Source organism: Vigna unguiculata, chromosome 5, assembly GCF_004118075.2.
Source record: "Vigna unguiculata cultivar IT97K-499-35 chromosome 5, ASM411807v1, whole genome shotgun sequence".
Classification (NCBI taxonomy): domain Eukaryota; kingdom Viridiplantae; phylum Streptophyta; class Magnoliopsida; order Fabales; family Fabaceae; genus Vigna; species Vigna unguiculata.
The window spans coordinates 36,513,402-36,534,807 of NC_040283.1; positions in this window are offsets into that span (position 1 = coordinate 36,513,402).

The following is a 21,406-nucleotide window of genomic DNA, read 5'->3' on the forward strand; positions in this document are numbered from 1 at the left end:
ACCCACTCTAACCTTTTCTTAATGGGACACGCTTACTTGACCCACTATCAGGAAGACTTTCGATAAAGGAACTCGTCTAAATCATCACATAACCTTCGACTTTGATAACATTGTTAGGAAAACACTACAAGAAAACTGGTTATTACCAACAGATAAATTTCGACGAATATAAATTCGTCAGTAATTTCTTATTTCCGATGGATTTATCAATGGATATTCATTGACCGTCGGTAATATGTTTCTGAAAATTTTTTATTTATTTACCGACGGATTGGTCCGTCGATAAGTTTCCTAGACACTGTGCTCTAATTTACCGACAGAACTTACTTCTTTACTGGCGGATTATATCCTTCGGTAATTTCCTCGCTGAAATCAAAATTGAATTTCGCTCTTCCCCCAAATCAGTTTCCCTGTAAAAGCGAAAAAGGAGGGTTTGCTGTGGTGCAGAGCAGTGGGTGAGCGTCATTCGATCCAACCTCGTTTTCGATTCCACGTTTTTGCCCGTGTCGGCGCGACGTTGCCACCGTGAGTGTGTCTTGGCCTTGCCGTGACGTTCGTGGGTGTGGCGTAGTCAAAAGCAGGGAGCTCCTTTTGCGTTCTCCGTCGAGGTCACTGGCACAGTGGAATGGTGTGGTGCAGAGCAGTGGTGCGACAACCAATCCAACCCCTTTTTTTATTTGACTGTGTCGGCGCGACGTTGCCACCGTGAGCTTGCCCTGAGCCATCTGTGACGTTCGTGGGTGCGGTGAAATCGAATTTAGCGATCTCCGTCAGCATTCTCCGTCGAAGTCACCAGCGTAGTGGTAATTGGCACTCTTCCTTTGATTTCTTTATCCCTCTGCATATTCTCACTCTCATTTTGTAATTGGTAAGGGTTTTTTGGGGGAACCACCGTCGTTGAAGCGTTGGATTGGGGAGCCAACAACTATAAGTTTTTTGGGGCGCTTACGCGAGTCTGAGCCATTGCAGGTATGAGCTTTTTGCCTTTCTCTCTAGAGCGATAATTGATTGATGTTATTTTTTGTTTGTATGTTAGTTTGATTATGTGTTTGAGCTGGTAGGCAGAGATGTGGTGGGGAGAAGAGTGTAAAGTGTGTGTTGATTCATTGAAATGAATAATTATAGTGAAAGGTTAAATGTGCGTTTGGATTTTGGAATTTGGTTTAGAGTGCCCCCTCCTTATGGAATTGTTTTTGTTTGTAACATCTTGCAAGTAGGCTTTGGCCTCATGAGTGCAGTATATTTGGTGTTGCTTTACTTAAAATTCCCCTTCATCACTCAATGGTGGTTTTGTTACTGATTTATTATATTGGTTTGCTCTTGATTACACTTCAATAAACCCTCCTTGCCTTTCCTTTACTTGAAAGGTATGAAGTCCAAAACGTATTAAAGAATACATGAAATTTTAAGTGTAGTTCTATGCAAACAGTTGTAATCATAGTTTGACTAGGTTCTTCCGATTACAACAATGATGAGTTTTGTAACTCTTCGGATATCTTACCCAATAAGTGAGATATATATTCCCACAATATGATACTTTTGGGAACATCTCACTGTTTTACATGGCCTTCCATGTTGGACTTAAGTAATAATAGGTTTATTACTTAGTTCCCATGTTCTTTCACTATCACAAATGTAACACTGTCTATCTTTGCCTTGTCACAGAACATGGGCGAAGTTCTCAGCCACCGTCGTTGAGTGTATGACCGTTGTTATAGTGGTAGGAGAGGCTTGAAGGAATCTTTTGTGATAAGAGTTGAAGAGTTTATCCAGACGGCTAGTTAATATAAATATTATGCTCTTGAGGGAGGTATTCAATGTTCATGCATCAAGTGCGAATGTACTCGTATTTTGAAAGACGAAGAAGTTAAAGTTCATCTATACAAAAAAGGATTCATGCCAGATTACTGGATTTGGACATTTCACGGTGAAGAGGTGTCATCTGTTTATTTGGGTGAACATGAAAGATGTCTTCCTAGTTCAAGCACGGTTGTACCTACCTTTGAGATGAATCAAGCAATGTATATGCAAGAGATGTTGAATAATGCTCTTGGCCAACATGCTTCATTTGAACAAGTTAACGATAATTGTTTAGAAGAATCTCCAAATGAACTTATTCAGAGGTTTTACAATTTATTGGCAGAGGCAAATGAACCTGTCTTTGAAGGGGTAAGGGAGTCAAAGTTGTCCATATGCATTAGACTTCTGGCCTTCAAATTGAACTGGAACGTTCCCAACCAAGCATTGGACCAAATGGCAAAACTAATTTTAGATCTAACACCACCAAATAATCCTTTGCCGAACAATTATTATGAAGCAAAGAAATTAGTTTCAAAGTTGGGATTGAAATCTAAGAAGATTGATTGTTGTGTGAATGGTTGTATGTTTTTTTATGACAATGATAATGGAAAAAGTGATGCATCCTTGCTATAATGCAAATATTATGGGCAACCACGATACCGCACAAAACAACCAGAATAGAGGCAAAAAAAACCAATACCATTGAAGTCCATGTTTTACTTGCCTATAATTCCAAGACTGCAAAGAATGATTGCTTCAATGCAAACAGCACAACATATGACATGGCATTATGAGAACAAAACAAAAGGCATGCTACGTCATCCATCTGATGGGGAAGCTTGGAAGCACTTTGATCGAAAGCATCCATCTTTCGCCAGTGATCCCCGTAACGTGCGACTTGGTCTATGTAGGGATGGATTTAATCCATACATTCAGGCATTGTCATCCCCTTATTCTTGTTGGCCAGTGATTGTTACTCCATATAATCTTCCACATGAGATGTGTATGACTAAGCCTTATATGTTTATAACGTGTCTTATACTAGGTCCATCTAATCCAAAGGCATCTATAGATGTTTATCTAGAGCCCTAGATTGATGATTTGAATAAGTTATTGAGTGGTATTTGGACGTATGATGTTTCAAGGAAGCAAAATTTTCTAATGCGGGCAGCTTTGATGTGGATTATTAATGATTTCCCTGCATATGAGATGTTATCCAGTTGGAGCACACACGGTAGATTATCTTGTCCGCATTGTATGGAGCACACTAAGTCATTCACATTAACTTATGGTCGGAAAAGTTGTTGGTTTGATTGTCATCGTCGATTCTTGCCCATAGAGTATCCGTTTAGGAGAAACAATAAAGCATTTCAGAAAGGGGAAGTTGAAAAGGATGGCCACCTTCGAAGTTGACCCATCACAAGTATGGCGAAGAGTCAAATATTTTCCAAAAGTGACTGAAAGTGGTGTGACAAGGATGGATGGGTATGGAGAATGGCATAATTGGACTAAAAGAAGCATTTTTTGGGATCTTCCATATTGGAAAGATAAATTTCTAAGACATAATCTTGATGTGATGCACATAGAAAAAACTTTTTTTGACAACATCTTCAGCACGGTGATGAATGTAAGTTGCAAGACAAAAGATAATGACAAGGCAAGAAGAGATATAGCTTTGTATTGTCAGTGGAGAGACTTGGAGTTGCAATCACATACTAATGGGAAGTTGCTGAAGCCAAAAGCAAATTACATCTTAACAAAAGATGAAGCTAAAATAGTTTGCCGTTGGATCAAAGAGCTTAGAATGTCATATGGTTATTCTTCTAACTTGGCAAGATGTGCAGATACTGAAAAAGGTAGTATTCATGGTATGAAAAGTCATGATTGTCATGTCTTCATGGAGACATTACTTCCTATTGCATTTAGCTCATTACCAATGCATGTGTTAAATCCTCTAATAGAAATTAGACACTTTTTTAAAGATTTGTGCTCAACGATATTAAAGGGGGATTCAATAAGAAGATTGGAGGACAATATTCCACTTATTCTTTGTAAATTGGAAAGAATATTCCCTCCAAGATTCTTCGATTCAATGGAGCATCTACCTATTCATCTTCCATACGAAGCATGGCTTGGCGGACCAGTGCAATATAGGTGGATGTATCCGTTTGAAAAGTGATATGATTACTATATTTTGTATATATTGTTTATTTCCTTCCCTAATGTATTCGTTTTCTTCATATAGATTTATAAGGGAATCAAAACGTTCTGTAAAAAACAAAGCCAAAGTAGAAGGATCAATTTGTGCATCTTACTTGCATCGTGAGACCACATACTTTTGTTCTCATTATTTTCAAAACTTCATCTTGTTACCAAGCAATCATAGGAATGATACACAATATCAAAGTGAAACATCTAAATCAACATTATCAGTGTTTCAACAAGTTGGTCGTCACGCAGGCAAAGAGGCCACTCATTGGTTAACTGATGTTGAATTCAACTCTGCTCCTGTGCATGTGTTGATCAATTGCACTGAAGTTAAATCTTACCGTGAGTATGTTCTAATCTCATTTTTTACAACGTCAATAGTTTTGTAATGATTTTAAGCAACTTGTATCTGTATTATGATGATTCCTCTTAACAGTTCTTTCCTTGTGGCTAAGCAAATACCTCAAGCAAATGCTTCTGCCAACATACATTCAAAGTTTCCTTACTGGTTCAGAAATCAAGTAAGTATGGTCCTATTAATGAAACCAACTTGGTTAACTTAATTTAACTCTCTATTGTCACATATTTGTAGGTTTATAACAAGCCATTAAGTCTTAGGAATCAAGAGCTAAGGGATTTGGCAAATTGGCCCATGAGATGCGTCAAAGAATGACACACATACTTTGTCAATGGGTACAAGTTCCACACCAAAGTGTGGTCGAACAGAAAGAAAACAAATAATTGTGGTGTGTACGTCAAGGGCCTCACTGAGGGTGGTTATGATGATTTTTATGGGATCATTCTTAAAATATATGAGTTAGAGTACAACACTTGTACTTCTCCAAAGAGAGTTGTTATTTTTTATTGTGAATGGTTTGATCCTTCAAGAAGAGGTACAAGAGTGGATCCTAGGCATAATATTGTTGAACTTCAAATAAGTTCAAGATACCAACCATTTGATCCATTCATTCTTGCAAACAATGTTAGATAAGTGTATTATATGCTATATCCAGCATTTCGCATTAATAAACGTGGGTGGTGTGTTGCAATACAAACCAAACCTAGGTGTCACATTGATTCAAATGAGGTAGAAGAGGATATCACCTACCAAGTTGATCAAATGTCACATGCCAATGAAATAATTCAAGTAAAAGGTGTGTTTGGGTTGCATGCCTTTGATGGTGATCCTGAACAATTGGAAGGACCTACACAAGAAGATGAAGACGAATATGATAATGAAGATGGAGAAGAAGAAGAAAAAGAAGAAGAAGAAGAAGAAGAAGAAGATGATGATGATGAAAATTATGATGATTAAAGAAGTGTTTGAAGCCATTTACATTGAAAGTAGAGTTGTATTATAATTTTATTGATACATGATTAAGCTTTCAACTTCTTTAGCATATTCTCATAGTTTAAATTTCACTTATTTTTCAATGACATCCGAAAGTTCATCTAATCTTGATAAAGGGAAGGAGATAGTAAAACGTAAAGAAAAGAGGGCGCCAAAAAGGGCCCGCTATGTTCTGAGGATTCCTGGCATTGTAGCATCCACATCCATTCCACCCCCTGCTACTAGCACACATAGTGCACCCATACAGTCCCCCTCTCCAATTGTTGTACCATCACCATCCCCATCCACACCTCTAGTGGTACCCACACCACCCCCTCTTGTGTTACCCACACCACCCCCTCTTGTGTTACCCACACCACCCCCTCCTATGGTACCCACACCACCCCCTTCTGTGGTACCCACACCACTCCCATCTTTCATCTATAACAACCTTCTCCCTCATTGTTTGATGCTTTGCATAATATTGCTATACCTTCCCCATCATTAGTCCCTTCTCCTAATATTGTTGGCACCTTAGATACTACTGATGCGGTTGATGTTGACCCTCCTCTTCATGAGTGACCCATGATTGAACCGTTTAATCGAGGGTAATACTTTTTATCAAGTTAAAAATTTATTTCATTACAACTTGTGTTCTTTTGTATGACTTTTGTTTAATGAATATGCAGATTTCTTCCTTCTAGGGTTGCTTCACAGGCCGTCACACGGTCTATTAAGCAACAATTTATGAGAGTTTGGTCGTCATGGGGAGCAATACCTCAAGAAGACAAAGAACATTTCTGGCAACATTTTAAGGTAACATGTCATCACACTTATTCTCTTGTCATTCCTTCTATAGGTTAACATTGAACTGTCTTTTCATTATTATTGTTGATTTGCACTTTATTCATTGTCATAAAGGAAGGTGCAGTGGAAACTTGAGCATGAAGTAGAAATTCATAAAAATTTTCACAGTAAAGCATCTCATAGAGTATCTGAGATGTTTAAAGAGGCTCAAAATGCAGGCTAACGGCCTTACTGGCTTGGGGATGATGTTTAGAATAATTTGCTAGCACATTGGAATTCTCCTACGTATCACAATAAGTATTACAGCGCAAAGGAACCGAGGTTCCGAAAAGGGTGGAAGCCTACACACTGGGGGTTCCATTACCACCCAAGAGCATGCCATTCGTATGGTAAACAAACCTCCATTCTTAATTTATTGAAGTTGTATCATTTCTAGAATTTCTATATATGTATTTCTTTTGTTACAAGCAAAGGAGCTAGGACGAGCTGCTCATATTGATGAGGTATTTTAACAAACTCATATGCGCAAAGGAACTGAGCAATTTGTTGATGAAAGATCTCGGAGGACATATGTAAGCAAACACTTTAAATTTATTATAAGAAAACTTCAATTTTTATCTTATTTAACTAATTTCTCATTATTTTATTTAATATAGGAACAATTTGAGAAAAGACTTTCACAGGTCAGATCTGAACAAGGCTCATGTGCGGGTGGATTACAAGATATCATTGATAATCCTACTGTAGATGATACAATTAGGACAAAGTGTTGGGTTGAGGTTGTCGGGGGTAAGAATAAAGGAAGAATATATGGGACAGGACAACTTGTAGGTGGAAGCAGTGGCATAAAGCCCCAATCTACTGCATCCACTTCCAGTGCTGAAGAAGTTACCTTCCTCAAACAACGACTGTAAGAAATTGATGAAAAACTAAAAGTAACTGATCAACGATTGCAAGAAAATGATCAGGCTTATGCAGAATTGAAAGGCCAATTTTAGTCGTTACAGAACATACTCCTCACACTTCTGCCTCCTGACCAACAAGTTCTTCGACAAGCTGTATCCAACCTAACACAGTCTCAGCAACAACCTGCACCTGCCCAGCCTACAACAATCCAACCAAGCATTAAGTAGCCCGACCAAGTGCAGCCCAACCCAATTCCAGTATACATTTGTGTTTAAAATTAGTGTACATTTGACATTATCTTTGCACCACAGGTTATGTTTGATTGTTTATATTGAATTTAGAAGTTTCTTATTAGATATCTTGTATGAATTTATGTAGTCTATATGAGTTGTTTGTAAATATGCAGGTCTATACTGAATTGACAAGTTTGATTATGTTGAATTGGCAGGTCTGGTTATGTTAAATTGGCAGATTTGATTATGTTAAATTGGTATGGTAAATTAGATGTTACAAGTGATTCTACAGTTCAACGTTATTTTATCGAAATATTTATCGACGGGTATATCCGTCGGTAATGTTCGAGCAAGTTACCGACGGATATATCCGTCGGTAATGTGCACAAGACAACATTTGTATGGCATCATTTTGGAAGGATTTACCGACAGAACCTTCCTTCGGTAACCTTTACCAACGGCTATTGGCTGTCGATAATTACCAACAGATGATTACCATCAATAATTACCGACAAATGTATATCCATCGATAAATATTACAGACTGGCCTTTTACTAACATAATTTTGCCCGTCACAATTCTGTTGATAAAACTACATTACCGACGGATTTTTGGCTTTATGGACAGAATATAACCGTCGGTAATTACTGTTTTTTTTTGTAGTGAAACCCCCGAGAATCACTTTATTAATAGAGAAATCAAATAAACATAAGGAAACACAAACAATTCTCCCATACCCTTTGACCCCGAGTATACCCACACTCTCCAAATAATTTAACTTAAACCTCACAACGCTCTTATTATAAGAGTATAAGAAATAAGAAGAGTTAAATACAAGTTTGACGTGTCTTTGACTCGAGGTAAGGAACATCATGGATTTAGAGCCCATTATATAGTCACTAACACCCACCCCCTAGGTTATCCTAGGCAATGTGGGACTTTTCAAGACATGTTATTTTCACCAGTCCAACATTCTCCACCCTGATTAAAATAAACACATACTCATTGTCTATATCCGCCATCATACTCCACCATGAAGAGTATCACTTGGAATCGAACTGTCTCGAGAATTTCCACTTGGAATCACCTTTTCCCAAGAATTTCCAATTAGAATCAAACCATCCCAAGAATTTCTACTTGGAATCAAACTATCCTAAGAAAAAATCCTACCAAACCATAACTCTGATACCATTGTTGGGTCTTTCAAGGAAGGATGACCAACGAGATTTAACACCAATGGAACATGAGCTCAACCCACACATAATGGATTGACACCATTCTTAACCCAAAACCTTAAGGCAATAGGTTTATGAGTCTTTATACTTATATGGTGCTCAACTTTATCTTTTTTACTAAATGTGGGACTTAGACTCACACTTGAATTCTCAAAATATATATATATATATATATATATATATATATATATATGAGTGTGCGTGTGTGTGCGCAAACATTAATTTATAAAATATTCTGATTTTTTTTAAATATTTGAAAGATAATAGTTGATTTTTTTTACGAGAAACTTCGTATTAATTAAAATTTTATCAATGGATATTTAAAAATACTTTTTGAAATGTAAATTTTTAATCAAAAATACTTATTATTTTTAAATGGATATTTAAAAAAAAATCTACATGAATTTCTTTCTCATAAATATTGTTATGGATTCTTTCTTGCATGAAAATTATATATACTTTAAATAAGAACGGATAAAAAATCTAAATTGTAAAACCAATACATAACAATTCGAATCCATATTATTTAAGTCTATTTAAATAGATTTACTTTAAATTTAAATCTTTTTTTATTATTCAAGTGCAATTCATATAATTGGGTTTGGATTATATTTAGCTTGAATCACATTTTGCATTTTTAAAATTAAAATCAATATGCATCTAAGTCGAACCAAGGTGACTGAGGACCAGTCAAATCAAGTCAGCTCGAATCTAAGGTTGAATAGGTTCAAGATGAAGGTCGAGCCAAATTGACCTAGGTAAAGTCGAGTTTGCTAGACGAAAGGACTAGTTGGTCAATATGTTATGGAGAATTTAGCCGAGTCAAAAGCCGAAAAATCAAGTCAAGTTGACTTGGTATAAAAGTTGAGATGGGGTTAAAAAATTGAGACAGGTACTCTTGAGCTAGAGGTTGAGGTGATTCATCTCAGGTCGAATGTTGAGCTGAGTTGGCTCGAGCTATAGGTCATACGAGTCAACTTAAGCTGGAGGTCAAGACGAGTCGGCCTCGATCAAAGCTTGAGACAAGTCGACGCGTCTCTTAGCAAAAAGGATGTCACCACTACCCCTTTGAAGCTAAAGATTTTGATGGATACTCAAGAAAAAAATACTACAAGATTCAGAGAAGCTTAAGATAAAGATATAGAGTATCTAGGGTGTCAAGTCACTATGGATAAAGAGGAAGCATAAGAGGAATAATCAACCAAATCGATCACCTCTCTTAACAAGTGAAATCATTTTTTTCATGCATATAATAAATTAAGGTTAAAACATAATTAAATTATGTTCCTACAGTTTTTCAAAAATAAAAATAACTTTTGAATTGAAATTGATTTTTAAATCAAGTATTCTCTTATTATAACTTCTCCTAAAAATCATCTTTTCTATAGAGAATAAAAATTAATTTTTAAATTTATTTGATTTTATTTGAATTAATTAAATTATGTTTCTACAAATTTTCAAAAATAAAAATATCTTTCGAATTGAAACTGATTTTTAAATCAAGTACTCTCTGACTATATCTTCTCTTAAAAATCATCTTTTCTATAAAGAATAGAAATTGATTTTCGAATTTATTTGATTTTATTTTTTAATTAATTGAATTATTTCTTTAAATAACGTAATTTGAGAAAGAGAAAAAAACAACACATTACTACTGAGTGGTAGCACAAAAATAAATTGATTAAGTTTTTGCCTCTGTTATTTAAGTTGGATGAGAAAATTCACTTGTGAAAGGAGTTGATTGATGAACATTCTGTCTTTGTATTCTTACTTTCCAAGTGACAGTGTTCAAATATTTTAATTGTAATTTTCATCCTTTGTTTTGTACAGAGGAGGTGTTTCGTCCCTTGTATGATTCAAAGGAGGTGTTGTCATATCTTGAAGGGCTCAAGAAAGGTGTTTATCACTAGGTCATTGTGGTTGTAATTGAAATACTAAAGATAGTGAATTGGGATTCTCATTCTCACATTGAGGTGACTGGGAACTGGATGTAGGGTTGACTATACCCGAACCCATATAAATTAATGTGCGAATTTTTTCTTTCCTTTACCTTTCTTTTTATGCTTCCGGTAATGCACTTAATTAATAAAACAAAAAAGGATAGATTTTCAAGTATAGACGTCAAGAGAAAAATTTAAAGCATCAATTCAAACCCCCTTCTTGATGTCATTTGTCTAACAGAGTCGGTTTGGACCAAAGATCAATACAAGTCAGTGACCACATTTCTTTAAGGAAAATACAATCCTTACAAACTATAAGGTATAAGATATTAAATGTAAGATATTTTATCTCTTAGAAATTAAAAAAAATACAAAGAACCTTAAAATAAACTAGTCAAATTTATGCAAATATTTTACAAATTATATTAAGCAAATCATTTTTTTATACTATACAACATAGTCATTTTTTTTTGTGTAAAACCTTATTGTTTGGACTATGAATGATTTTAATATTCTTAATATGAAATTAGTCAATGATTATCTTTAAGACATGTTAGAGTTTCATTCTTGAAGTAATTTGATTTGGTCTTTTAATATACCTCATGTCAAGACTATGATTCTTTGGAAACTTCTTCATCGTTGGATTCCTACCAATAAGCATATCTAGTTTTGTGGTATGGTTATTTCACTAAAAAAATCACAACTTACCGAAAAATTTAGATTCATCATAATAACAAATTACTGTGAGGATTAACAATGAATATCCTAGTTTAAGTTACGAATGGAAATATTTTTTAGTAACCTTGTATGTGAATTTGTTAACCAAGTATTCGTCGGTAAAATCCATCGGTAAAGTTTTGTGAGCTGGCCATCTATAAATTTCTTCAGTAATGGATTAATTTCATCATTAAATTAGTGGATGAAATCACATTAAATTTTTAGAATCCCTCTCCCATTTAACTAGTGTCCCAAAACGTGAATAGGCTTTCATCCTCATCTAGAGTGAATAGCAAAAACCCAACCCTACGATGATGCTATCGTGGCCCTGCTGTGACGTTGTCGTGGCCCTGTCGTGACACTGTCATGGCTCATTGTAACCTTGTCATGAAATTCGTGGCCTGAGCGAGGTGCCATCTTGTTTGTGGGTTAATAGAGGCTTGAGGAAAAAGCATTGTTCATCGAGGGACCCTGTTGCGTTTAGTGTCGCACCGACCACTGAGGTAAGCGATGATTTCATTGTTTTGTGGGTGGGGTTTCATGGTTTTGTTTATTTATTAAGGAAGAAATAGATTAAATTATCTGTGATGTATGAATTGGTTTTTATCTTGTTGTAATCTATAAATGTAATGGTTGAAGCGGTAGCAAAAATTTGAAAGAAAAGGATGAAGGGAAAACAATGACAAGTTACCCAATTGTGTATTAGGGATTGGGTAATTTGGTATGAATTTGGTACTTTCTTTAATACGCTTATGTCTTTTTGATTAATCCAACTTGCCTCAAGTCAAGGTTGTAATTCTTAACTGTTCAGTAACCCTATGCTCAATATCTACTAGTGAATGACATGTTTTCCCCAAAAAATTCTACAAGGCATCTCTAATGGAGTGTTCTAAGCAATTTGGTAGTCATATAAAGCATCCTTAATCCTCTTGTTCCAATCCTTCATGTGAGACCAATATGTTTTCTCTAATTTGTTTTAGTTTCTTATTTGACACATCTACTTATCTAATCATCTAGGGATGGTATGAGTTTGAGATCTTATAAGTGATGCCACATTTCCTTGATAGTGCAAAAGTTCATATGCTAGTTTTATTTTAGCATTTCCACCATAAGAAAGGTCTTGCATAAGAACATTATGGTTCCTTGCTTTGTTGAAGATAACAGAGAAATCATTAGTTGATGATGGATCATTGACATCCCATTCCCCAAGCATCATAAGGTATATGGCTAGTTTGTCGATGAAGTATTTCAACAAACAACTCATCTTTACAAGGGATCTGAACAGTTTGTTGATGAAAGATCTCAAAGGACACATGTAAGCAAACATTTTTACTATTATTTTGCCTTTAAACTTAAATTTGTACCATATTTAACTATTTTTTCATTCTATTAACAAGAAGAATTTGAAATTGGACTTTCACAGGTCAGATTTGAGCAAGGGTCATGTCCTGATGCATCATAAAACATTAACAATGATGATGTTACACAGAATGACATCATTAGGACACAATGCTGGATTGAGATTGTGGTGGAAAAAATAAAGGAAAACTATATGGGTTAGGATAACTTGTTTCAAATTACACTAGTGGAAGAGGTACCCTCAAGCATCAACCATTTTCAAAATCTAGTCATGGAATACTTGACTCTTGATGCCCAGACACATCTTCAACAACATCATTCCAACCAAACCCAGTCTTGGCAAAACCCTATCTTAGTCCAACCCATTTCAATCCAAGAGCCAGAATCTCAACAGACCTTCAACAAGAAGGTAATAATTCTAATGATTATGTAGATTATTAGGACCTTTTTTATATACTTATTAGGTGTTTTCTATTATGTATGGATACATAACTTACCAACATATTATTACTTCAAAATCTTATTTTCTATTGTATTTGGTATTGTGATATGGTATTGTAGAACAATTGATATTTGAATTGGCTAGCATTGTATGTATCTACTTAAGTAGAAATATTAGTAAGTCTGTCTGGGTGTAGAGAATGTAGTTAATTGCACTTGTATTGCTTGTCTGTTTGGAATAAATATTGACAGGTTTGTTTGAGTGTAGAGAAAATAGCTCACTGTTCTAGAAACATGCATTGCATTTACTAATGGAAATAATCGTTGATAATGTTTTATAAATGTACTGACGAAAATATTCGTCTGTAATGTTTCATACAGAAAACTCATTGAACCATATTATTACCAACAAATATATTCTTCAGTAAATATTAATGATTGCGTTATTAGCGACAAGTTTTGGCCCTCCAGAATTCTGTCAAAAAAAATGTTTATCGATGAATTTTTATTGTTTTAGACGGATTATGGTCATTGATAATACCTATTTTTTAAGTGTTTGTTTTATGTGTAGCCTATGTAAAGATCCTCAAAAGAGTAATACTTAATTATTTCCAATATATAATTTTTCACTAAATTAAATCCTAATTTTGTTGAAAATCACATAACGTTAATGTTCATTTGGTGGTGCCACGAGTTAGTATCATGGTTTTTATTTTTTGTTTTTTTATTATTTTTTTTTTGTTTCCTTTTTTCTTCTGAATTTTCTTTCATCCTTTATCTCCTTCCTATTTTTCTTTCACCCTAATTTTCAATTTCTAACCCTAATTTATAATTTTCCTAGCCCTAAATTTCACATCCCTTAATTAGAGGTAAAGGTGTATCTCTGAGTGTTTTTGCTGCGATTTCCCCACCCCTTCTTTGGAGCCATTATGTGATTGTTGGTGTTGCTTCAAATTTCCCTCAAATTTATTTTTTTAGTTGTTGACCTCTCTTTTGGATTAAAGGTAACTATATCGAGCCATTCTTTTTAATTGAGATGAACAATTGTTAGACTATTTGTTCATGTTTGTGTAGTAAATTGTTGTAATATTTTTTATGTTTGTTGTTGTTATTTTAATGTATTTTTTTGTTATTGAGATGTATGTTGTTGTCTACCGTTAATTTGTGTTGCGTTGTTGTTTTGAGCTCACATTGTTAATGTTTTAAGCTAAAAGTGTTACTGTTTTATAACACAGTTTTATGCTGAAAGTGTTGTTATTTTAGCACATAGTATTGATTCTTGTTATGTTAGTTAGTTGTCAAACCACACCACACCAACATTTGTCTTGGTGGACTACTTTAATTTTGTTTGTATTGTTGTTTCAGTAGAAATATGTGTTGTTGTTTGGGTTGTTTGTTGCTTGGCTTCATGTTTGTGTTTTTTTTCATTGAGTTATGTCATTTGTGTTTGTTTATGTTAGGATTCAGTGAACCTGGGGAGGGGGGATTAGTAAGATATAATGGATGAGTCAAATATTAATCCTCCTCCAAGTGTTGATTATGAAACTGAGAATGTTATCATGAATCGGATAATGTTGATGCGGTTGAAGAGGATATGGATGAGAGTGTTAAATTTTGAGAATTGTCTTCTAATAAGAAAATTAATAAGTCAACAACTTCTGATTGTTGGAAATATTAGGAGTTGGTGATGATGGAAAAGAGAGGGCAGAGTGTAATGGGTGCAACTAAAAAAACATTATTGGTAGTAAAAAGTATGACACTTCTCCTTTGAAGCGTCACATTGAGAAATATAATAAACATAAATTTGAAGATGTGAAGCAGGTGATAAGGATGGGTTAGGAAAGCTAAAATCTAGAAGCATAGATCCAATGGTTTCCCATGAGCTATGTGCCAATGTAATTATCCAGCACAGTTTACCATTCAACTTTGTTGATAATGAAATACTTAGAACTTGGATAAGTTATATGAATCTTGATGTGTGTTAAGTTTCTAGAAATACGATAAAGAGTGATGTTATGAAAATACATATGAAAGAAAAAAACATGCTAAAGGAAGAGTTCAAGAAAATCAGAAATATGAGTTGTTTAACATCCGATTTGTTGACTTGTATAACTGGTGAGGGTTATATTGCTTTGACAGCACATTATGTTGACATAAATTGGAAGTTATGCACTATAATTTTGAACTTTTGCCACTTCCCTCCACCTCTCATTGGCTTTAAGCTTTCAAAGAAAATAAATGGATTTTTGGATGATTGGGGAATTGAGAAAATAGTATTTTCTTTGACTTTGGATAATGCATATACTAATGATGTTTTGATCAAAACTTTAATAAGTGAGCTTCTTTTCAAAATTCTTTGGTTTGTGATGGTGAGTTTTTGCATGTGCATTGTTGTGCATACATTTTAAACTTAATTGTGCAAGAACGATTGAAAGCTCTTGGTGATTCTGTATATCATATTAAGGAGATCATAAAGTATTTTAAAGGTTCTGAAAGTAGGATGATGAAGTTTAAACACTATATTGAAAAAGTAAGGGACATTGATGCCAAAACAGCTTTGTGTATAAATGTTCCTACAAGGTGGAACTCTACTTATTTGATGCTTTAGAGTGCCCTTAAATATCAACGTATGTTTACAAGTTTGCACTTAGTTGATGAGAATTATAAGTATTGTTTGTTTAAGAAAAAATGGAAAAGAGTTTGAAAAGAGTTAAAAAAAATCTATGTTTTTTGGTTACACTTTTATGATATTACAAATATGCTTTCTGCCTCAAGTTATCCTACATCAAACTTGTACTTTTACAAGTTTGGAACATCCAAACCCTTTTAATGGAAAGTTTAAAAGATGAAACTCAAGCTATCAAAGATTTGGCTGAAAGGGTGATGGTAAAGTTTAATAAATACTAGGATGAATGTGGCATTGTCCTTGCATTTGGAACAATCTTAGACCCAAGGATAAAGTTGGAAACATTGAGATATTGCTATGAGAAGATAGACCCTCTTACTTCGGAAATAAAGTTAGAGAACATGATAGAAAAATTGTACAAGCTTTTTTCTGAATACTTTTCCAAGAATGACATTTCCCTCTCCTAAAGCGTAAGCATACTGATTTGTCAACAACGTCATCCTCAATTGATTCTATCAAGTCAAATGCTCTTCATGTAAGTCATATAATCATATTAATTTCTACTAATTTAATTGTTATTATTGTACATATAAATACACTAATGATTTTGGTTTTTATGTTAGGAATTAAAACAACGCAAGCTTCAGTCTTTTATTAATATAAGAATGAACATACTTGACATATACTTGGATGAGCCAACATTGGATGTTGATATTACTGAATGTATGGATGTTTTTGAATGGTGGAAGAGTAATAGTCAACATTTCTCAGATTTTATAAATCAAGGCTTGAGACTTGCTAAGTATCCCAATTACCATAGTTGCATCTAAATCGGCTTTCAGCATTGGTTCAAAGATTTTGAATAAGTATAGAAGTCGTCTATTGTCAAAACATGTTGAAGCCATAATATGTACTTGCAGCTAGAAGCATGGGTTTTGTGAATATGGTAACTTCTCAAATTTAAATTCTAAAAATATATTTTCATAAGCAATGTTTTATATTCTAACTTGTTTATTTCAATTGCATTCCATGTGTTATTTTAAGATGATGATGTTGATCAAGATGGAAGAGGGAAAAAGATTTGTTCTAAGGGTGAATCTGATGAATCCACCCTAAGGCTTATAGCTTAGGCCATTTACTAAGCCCATTTTCTTTATTTTCCTTTGTTTTAATTAAATAAATGTTATTTCTAAATTGGGTTCTTTATAAATACAACCTAACAAAGCTGCCAACATTTTCCAGCGTAACATATATTGGTGGGCCAAGATTTCTTCAGCAGCCAAAAAGGTGTCAACTGGGTCCGCACGTAGCAGCCCAATTTCACCTAGTGAGATTCATCATGTGGAGCCAGCACCTGTCATGGCATGTTGTTGTTCAAAGAGCCATGTGTTTGGGCCGATATAGCAATAGCCCAAGTCTTACACCAAGTCTCCTATTCACGCGAGGCCATTCTACTTCAAAGAGCCATCAACGCAGCCAATTGCATAAGAGAGGCAGAGCAGCTAAGATTTTCCCCTTCTCATCCTCAGGCGTGCAATCATCGTCACGGCGCCTGTCAAATGCTTCCTCCCTCACCTTATCACTGTTAGGGTTCCGCTAGCGTCCCCAACCTTAGTCAGGATTTCATCTTGTCGTTAGGAACCTTTGTTAGACGAAGTTTTTTTCTCTTTTGTTAGTGTGTCGTTCAATACATGTCAATTAGGTTTAATTTCATTTTCTTACTTAGCTTTCAATTTTCATTGATCTCATGTTTTTTGTCTTAGGTCTTGTTTAATTTGCTTTATATGTTGCTGATTCCTTAGACGTTGTGCCTAATTTGTGTGTTGTTCAATGTTGCGCATTTGTTCTCTCACTGTTGTGTATCACATGCTTAGTTTTTATGATTGTATGTTTCTGGAGTTCTAACTTTGCTATTAGATCATTAGCAAAATTTTCTGCAGTGCTAATTGATATTGTTCTTGTTTAATTTTGCTAAACCTACTAATGTTTGCATTGAGTTGTTTCTAAAACCAATTTGTTAGCTAAGGATTGTTGTTGACTGAAGCACTTCATACGCATTCCATCATAGTGTAATTTGATTCATATCAAACTCTATGTGTGGAAACACAAGCTTCTCATATGTATGCACAGGTAGTGCTATTGGCATAATTCTATTACTATGAACATCAATTTCTACATCAATGTTCATTCCTAATTTTTGTATCCTTGAAGCTGAATCATGTTTACAGTTTCATTTATCTGCGTTGCTTGCATTGGTTTGTGTTGGTTGAACAAGTTTAAACTGGCCTAAGTTTCTTGCAAGTGATCTTTTGTTCCTATGTCAGTCTAGTTGTTTTGATTGATTGTTGATTTCTTTGATCAGAACCATAACCAGACTTGTGTAGTAAAAACAATTTGATTTTTGTCTATTCAGTGTACGCTGCATCCTTTTTAGTTTATGTCTCTGCTGCATCACACTTTGGTGGTCTATGATGAGCTTAGATGTTACATCTTGTCATCTAATGTGTCTTTTCATATATCTGCCCTGTTTGTGCTAGACTTTCTTTTGATTTGATTTCAATTCAGTATCTTGATTCATTGATTCAGTATGTGTGATTGAATTTATTACACTTTCTATATCAAACTAAAATCTCTTGTTTTAGATTATGTTTTGAATCCATCTTCTCTCATTTTGTCTACAACTGTGGTGTGACATTATGATGCATTGTCTGAACCTTTGCTTGGCAGATTATCTCTATTAGGGTGCTTTGATGCATATCTTGAGTGTAGTGTATGTTTGGGCCAATTTTGCTTTGCTTTGTAGTCCTTGTTGTGATAGTTTCCAAAATTGAAATAAATTTCCCTGTTGTTTTTGTTTTGCATTTGTTAGAGTGAAAATCTGTTGCATTTTGATGTCTACATCTGCATTGACCGAGCCTATCATCCACCTGTTTCTAGTTTTATAATTTTTTTTAGTTGAATCTTTTGTCTTTCTTTATGTGCATCTATTAATTGACATTGGAAGCATGAAAATTGTTGTGAACTGTGGCCTAAACTAAAGAGTATGATTGATCTTTGAAAGCTGAAAAGAAAATAAGTGAAAAGAAAAGGAAAGAATTGAAAATTCAGTGACACGAATTTAATCACAAGAAAATCTGGAAAAAAAATAAAGAAAGTTGCTAGAGCAGTTCATAACTTCACCTTTATTTGGTATTCTAGTTTCAATTTGAGATGCATGTGCACCATTTTGGATTGAACTTATTTTGTTTCTTCTTGACTTTGTTTTGTTAATCATATTCTAGACATTATCCTTAGGTTCCTTTTGGTGTGCCTTCTTTCTTGAATTGTCTTATTTTTCTTTCTTGTCATTGTTGATTTCTCTTTGAGTTTGTCCATCTAATCCATCATTTGATGTAGTCTAGTTCTCAATTTGAGCTTTCCTTGTTTTTTGCTTTTTTTTACTCTCAAGTGGAAGATTACTTGTTTTCTCTTGTTTCAATTATGCTTGAATCTCATTATATTGGCAGCCTATGTAGGTGAATTTTCATCTTGAAGGTGGAGCTAGTAGACCGAGAGGACAACCCATTTGAGTGCAAAAAAGAGTGGATTTCTAGGAGTGAGTTGGGCTAGAGTTTAAACACTGGACCAAGAGGGAAACCCAGAGCCTCATTCACTTCCAACTATAGTTTTTTTTTTTTTAAGTTTTATGTTCTTCATATCACGGAATTTTGATGTATTTTTATTTTTGTTGTCTTTTATTTGGCTTAGGTGGGAAAATGCTTTAGAGCAATCCCATCCTTATCATGGTTTGTAATAGTTTTAATCGTGTAGTGTGAGGTTCAAAGGGTTCCAAAGGCCACTTGCTTCTTCACTTAGGTGTTTTTTTCGTCTAATTTATGTTTTCATGTTTGTTAAGTTTTTTGTCTTCATGTTTTCCATGTCCAGGTTCTGTTTCTGCTTGTTATATGCATGTTTAATTTTTGTTTTAAGTCTTCATGGTATTTAGGATGTGTTTTTAACTTGTAGATGACCTTTCTTTGGTCTTAGGAAATACTTTCTTATGCTTCTTTAAAAATTGTTTTTTCTTGCTTTCATTGTCTTGAGATTTTTACTTAGAAGTTTTATGAAAGCTAACTAAAGATTTTTGGCTAGGAAATGTTTGGTTCCTAAGTTTGTCCAAAGTGACTCACCTCCCTTTCCTGGGAATATCTTTAGAAAGTTTTCCTTCTATTTCTTTTTAGAAATTTCACTTAACATTTTTGAGAAAATTGTTTTTCAAACTTTGTCTTTCCAATGAGTTGTTCTTTATATGTTGGTTCTTCTAGGTTGCATAGGCATAATACTAATGAGTTGAATAATACCATTCATAGTGACATTCCATTCTTTGGGGAGGATATATGACCAATATCCTTCATAAATTGGATGTGGGATACAGAGAAGTTGGTGCAACCATTGTTTCGTAAATATAGTCAATTTGACATTCTTAGGCATATTATTTCTAGGTTTGTAGGACGTACATATGAGTGGTGGTAAAAGAGGCAATCTAGAATGCAAAAGGGAAGAGAATCATGCATTAATACTTTTTATGAATTGAAAGCATGCATATGGAAACGTTTTATTCCCTCTTCATTTAGGATAACTTGAGAGCAATAGTCTAGGATAGAAAACTTAATTGACATAGTTTATGCATTCATCCAAAATCTGGTAAGTTTTCTATCAAGAAAAAGATTTTACAATCAACCTTGATTGGCTCTTGAGTAAGAAAAAAGAGAGAGCAAAACATAAGCGAGAGAAAGAAGAGCTTGAAAAGCTTGAGCTTTTGAAAAGAAAAGAGAGAAAGAAAAACTTGACAAGCTTTGAGCTTTAGGAAAGAAAATAGAGAAATTGGAAAAGGAGATAAAAGAGAAGAAGAAAAGAGATGAAGAAGAAAAGGAAAAAGAAGAGAAAAAACCTAAAGAAGAAAAGAATAAGAGAAAAGATTGTGAAGAAAGAAAGAAATTAAGACAAGAGAAAGAGTTTGCAAGTAAACCACAAAAGGAAGAGTTTAAGAGAGAATTAATAGCAAAGAAGGAAATCATGGTTAGTGAATTAGTGTTACATTCTTCACCACTTCGATCCATGAAGACTTAATTTTCAAAGGGAGTAATCCCATCTTTAAACTCTTCTTCCTTTTCCATTAAATCTTTTGTCTTGTTCCCCCCTCAATTTTGTCATCCATCTCATTCCATTCTTTTACACTCCTCCACATATTTTGCCACAACACACTTTGACATTAAAATTCTTTTCTAAACTCCTTTAAGTCAAAGTGTGATACACTCCTCTTGTGAAGTGGGCCAAATATCAAATTTTTCAAAATTTAAAAATCCCTCTTCACACATCTTATATCAATATCTTATACACGATTTCTATGATTTTAAAGCAATTCTATTTGATGACTCATGCATATATGTTTTTCACCCTGGTGGACCCCAGCTTTGGTTGTTATAGGCCTCAAAGAACCCTCTTGATACAAGGATAGATCCTTTTCAAGAGGGGGGATAATGAATCCACCCCAAGGCTTATAGCTTGGGCCATTTGTAACATCCCGCCAGGATATTACTAATTTTTGATAAAATAAATAAACATGTCGCATTTAATAATACCTTCTTTCCCAAAACGCGGGAAAATTTAAACTTTATTAAATAAATAAAGAGTACTCAAATCCATAATTCTCAAAACCAGAATATTATAAAACAGATACTTGTATGGGTTTAAGCCTTATTTCAAAACCAATAAAAATAAAAATAAAAGATTCCCGAGCTATGCCCTCTCCGCAGCTAAGCTCC